Genomic DNA, 5,824 nt, shown 5'->3' with positions numbered 1-5,824 from the left:
GTTTATTAGATAATGATAATCATGATCGTGTAATCGTATTAAAAGATTTTATGATATCATTTCCATTATTACCCTTTTAATTTTAATATTTTCTGAATCTTTYTAAATTTHAAKTTTARTTTTAAAAATCTTTTAATTTTATTTTTTATCACAATATGTGGTTATTGGGTTGTTCTCGCATTTTCGTAAATCACAAGGTTCTCGTTTGAACCCTTCCCTATATATATATAAAGGAAATTGAAATTAAAATGTAAAAGACCAAAATACCCCTGAGTTGACGGGCTTTTTTGACGAAAAATAGTACATGGACCAAAAAATGTAACAAAGTGACAATAACAATGATTAAAAGTGTAATTATTTCAAAATAGGAATGAGACTTCATAGTGAGCGATAAACACATGAACCAAAAACGTAATTTACTAATTTATAAATGATTAGTTTCTTACCGAATATTGTTTAAGAGAATTTTTAAACGTCTAGAGATGATATTTTTTTGTGCAACCCTCGCTCAAGCAAAAGAAGGAAAATTTAAGTCTAACTGTAACTAATCATGCACATTTGGTTTATCTGACATCTTTTTTCAAAAAACAGTAGTTACATACATACATACATACATACATACATACATACATACATACACACACACACCTATATATATGAGCGATCAAATGCAAACCACACATTGTTGTACAAACCGTGCCAACCACGCTTATCTGTCGATTTTATTGTTTAATCTTATGAAACTTTTTTCATGAAATTGTTCCATATAATACTTATGAAATTTTAATGAAACTATTTAATGTATTTTTCTAAAATTACACACACACACACACACACATATATATATACACACACACACACATATATACATAGATATATAGAGGAGGTTTACTTTGTAAACCATTCATTTCATACAAACCCTACAAACTAATCACATCCATCCATTTTTATGATTAAATGTCATGATTAAAACAAGTTATTTTAGTAAAATAAAAAAATTAAACAAAAAAAATTATTATCATTTTCTCCAATAAAGGGTAAAACGAGAACAAGTTTTAAAAGTTTGAGATCATTGAAATCTCCTTTCCCGGAATTAAATCTTCTTTCTTAAAAATTATTATTAATCAACAATAATGATTGAAACATTTTGAAAACTGAGTGTAACGTTTTAAAAACTGAATAATATGATTTCATTAGTGAATTTGGTTTCATAAAAGAAACATTCTGAAAACTGAATAATATGTTTCATTAGTGAAATTGGTTTCATCAATGAAACGTTTTGAAAACTGAATGAAATATTTTGAATGATTTCATTAGTGAAATTGGTTTCCTGAATGAAACATTTTGAAAACTGAATAACATGATTTCATTAGTGAAATTGGTTTTCATGAATCAAACATTTTGAAAACTGAATAACATGATTTCATTAGTGAAATTGGTTTCATGGTTCATAAACAAAATGAAATTGGTTTTATTTAAGAAATTAAATATGATTCAGTCAATGGAACATTTTGAAAATTGAATAATATGATTTCATTAATGAAATCAGTTTCATGGTTCCTAATCAAAATGAAATTGGTTTCATGAATGAAACATTTTGAAACCGGATAACATGATTTTATTAATGAAATTTGTAAGAAAATCAATTTGTTCATAAATTTTACAAATGAAACAAAACAATATACTTAAAATATGGAAAATATCAGAACTATAATATTAATAAATCTAGAAAGATTTGTAAATTGAAAAAATATATACCGATTTCTTTTGTTATTATGAAAATAAATTAAATCTATTCCTAAGAAAAATATGATTATAAATAAATTCTGAAATTGACATATTATTTTTATTTAATAAAAAAAATTATTAATGTTAGTAAGTATGTATTAAAAATTTACCGATTTCATGATTATTATAAAAACAAATTGATTGATCATTTCCTAAAAACCTCTAATCTATATAATCTTCCTGATCTTGACACAATAAAAACATTACTAAAATTATATATTATAAAGTCAAAAGACAATAATACCCTTATAAATTAAAAATAAAGAAAATTAAATGAAATTATGTTATTGGTTGATGTTAGTTTGTACAGTTTGTACAAAAGGGAGCGGTTTGTATTTGATCGCTCCTATATATATATATATATATACATATATATATATACATATATAGAAGAGGTTTACTTTGCAAACTATGTTTTTTTATACAAACCTTACACACACACACACACACACACACATATATATATATATATATATATAGAGAGGAGGTTTACTTTGCAAACTATGTTTTTTTATACAAACCTTACACACACACACACACACACACACACACACATATATATATATATATAGGCTATTTAAAGTGTTAATGATGAAACATAATGAAACTGTGGCATTAGACAAAATGAAACATAATGAAACTATTAAAGATGAAACAACATAAACAGTTAATAATGAAACAAAATGAAACTGTAGCATTTGATATAATGAAATAAAATGAAACTGTTAATGATGAAATAAAGTTACCTAGAAACTATAAAATAGGGAATATTTTAATAAATGATGAAACATAAAAATATTTTTTAATCAACAATTATTATACATTTTTGTTGATAAGTTGTAAAATTCACAGTCACCAGAAGTTCATCTCACCGGAAATCCTTCCTACAAGATGAAATCTTCCTCTTTAAACCCAGATTGAAACAATCATAACCAATACAACACCATTGCAAGAACGCCCTCCATTTTAACGTACACATTTAACGGAGTTAATGACTAGAGACTATTTTCAAAGCAAAATGAGAACCACAAGGATGATTTCTGAACTTATCAAAGTTCAGGTCTTACTTTCAAAGATTTCACTAAACCTCAAGGACCAAAATTAGAGTTTAATATATATATATATATATATATATATATATAGAGAGAGAGAGAGAGAGAGAGAGAGAGAGATGGGGGATCAAATGAAAACCACTCTCATTTGTGAAAATCTTGCAAACCAATCTCATCCATCTATTTTATTGATTAATGGTCAAGATTAGATTAGTTTATATTAGAAAATAAATAAAATAAAAATTTATTTTTTAATTGAAAAAAGGGCAAAAATGTAAAAACATCAAATCTATATCCGAGGCAACAAGATCATGTATATCCTAATATTAATGAAACAAAATCATTGTTTTAAAAACTATATATATATATATATATATATATATATTATCTTATACTTCCAAAGATTCTAACAAAAAATGTTAGAATAATCTTGAAAATTATAGGTTGTTAAAAATATATTCATTTTATGTTCAAATATTATAAACAAAATAACATCCATCATAAAAATTGATCAAAGTAAGGACCGATGAAATTAGGTATATCGTAATAAATTTTGAAACATAAAACACACTATAATCAAGTTAACATAATGAAACCATTACATTTCATGAATGAAATAGTTTCACCGTTTCATCAATACACAAATCAACCTATTGTTAGAGGAGACATCTGTCATTTTTCATGTTTTCAGTACATGGATCCGTTTCAATCTTATTATGAAATGGTTTCACTATTTGCCAAGTACACACAATTTTCTTAACATTAACATATCAACCATTACAATAATCATTATATGAACTTGTTTCACAACTATAACACTTTACACATTATATGAACCATTATATGAAACAGCAGCTATCGTCATGCATTTTTATGGTTTCACTGTTTGCTTCCATTAATCATTTTTATGGTCAAACTATTTAATATTGTTTACGTTTCAAAACTTATAGGAAACAAGGAAACAAGATTATCCAAAAAAAATGATATTATGCAACAAGTTCATCCATAAAAAATTTCGAAATCTGAATAAGTTTCATTAAATTAGTTCCCTTTTTTGTAATAGAAAATATTTTATATCCTAATAAATTATGTAGCAATTTTATCCATAAAAGTTTTGATATCTGAACACGTTTCATTAAGTTACTGCATCTATCACACCGTACAAATTCATAACCATTAAGGGAACAAGATCACCCAAAAAAATAAAGATTTGAAACAATTTCATCAACAATTGTTGATAAGATCAAACAATACCTGATTTTAAAATTTATTTTTTTAATCAGTATAATCGTGAAAATAAATAAAATATATTTATTGTGAAATACTAAATTAAGAAAAAGATTTAACTTCTAGCATATTAAACGTTTCCTTTCTTATGTTTTTAAAATTAATAAAATTTAATACCTTCCAATATTAATCAAAAAACAATGTAAATGACTATTAAACCTTTAATGAATAAAATTAATTAAAAAAACAGAATTTTCCTATTAATCGAAATTGGTTTGCATGGTTTTTAAGAATTGAGCGGTTTTCCACGTAACCCACCTTTATATATATATATATATATATATATATATATATGGGGGGGGGGGTAATCAAATGAGAACTGTATTGTTTGTGGTAACCGTGAGATGCAATCTTAACCACAAATCAAAGGTTAAATAATTAGGAAATTAATAATTCTGGTAATTTTAATTTAAAATATTAACTAAGTGCATTTTAAGGATTTTATAAACATTCTCTCTCATCTCTCCTCTTTCATCTCTCTGGCAAATCATATTCGGCGAACCTTATTTCGATGAAACTTATGTGAACACAAGATACACTCTTTGATACCTACAAACGATATTCGCTGTGATATTTATATATACATACAAGATGCACAATGTGATACCTTTTGTAAAGCAGTGAAAATAACGAAAATGCACACTATGATACATTTCACAGAGCAAAGGAAATACATTGTGATACACGTGAAACATTGTGAACGTAATCATTATTATACACTTTGATTCACAAACGTCTTTAAAATACGGTGTATATTAGGTAATTGATATACTAGGTAATTAATTTTAATTAAATATTTCCTTCTAAAAAATTTAATTAAATATTTTATTTAGTTGTCAAAAATAGAATTATTATATTACTCTTATTTAAGAAATATCCTTAAATATCTCAAACGAGTGCTTCACATTGGATCCAACAATTACACAAACTAATCAGTTATCTCTTGAATGTGCCTCTTAATATATATATATATATATATATATATATATATAGGGGCGTAATCAAATCAGAACTAGATAGTTTGTGGTAACTATGAGGTCTAATATGAGTCAATCATTTTAGATAATTAATGTTATTTACTAAAATAAATCAAAGGGTAATTAGTAAATTGTGTTGATTATTAAACTTACTTTAATTAGTTTAATATTCCAATTTACTTTAATTAGTTTAATATTTTAATATATGTATATATATACACACACGGACACACATGGACCAAATTCGGTGGCCTTCTCCGGCACCCACCACCACTCCGGTGACCTCCTTCGGTCATCTTGTCTGACCAAGACGTCGTATCCGATGATCAACCACTAAACACCCACCTACGACAGCGGTACCACAGTTGGTATCACAGTGGTACCACAATTGGTATCATAGTGGTCTCAAAGTTTACCTGGTGTGTTTTGTGTATCATATTGTATGTATTTTTGGGTATCACATTGTGTATCTTGGTGTATTTTGGGTATCACATGGTCTTCGTTGAGGCTAGAGTTAGGAGAGAGAGAGAGAGGGGGGAGAGATAAAAAATTTAAAATATCTAAAATGCCCTTTAATTATAATTGTAAGTCAAATTACTAAAAATATCAGTTTCATAATTTATCCATTAATTTGTGGTTGAAATTAGATCTCACAGTTATCACAAACTAATCAGTTCTGCCTTGAATGGACCTATATATATATATATATATATATATATA

Source organism: Cynara cardunculus (genome assembly GCF_001531365.2).
Source record: "Cynara cardunculus var. scolymus isolate 2C chromosome LG 7, CcrdV1, whole genome shotgun sequence".
In the NCBI taxonomy this organism is placed as follows: Eukaryota; Viridiplantae; Streptophyta; class Magnoliopsida; order Asterales; family Asteraceae; genus Cynara; species Cynara cardunculus.
The sequence above is the reverse complement of the archived record's forward strand: the minus strand, read 5'-3'. Positions refer to the sequence as shown.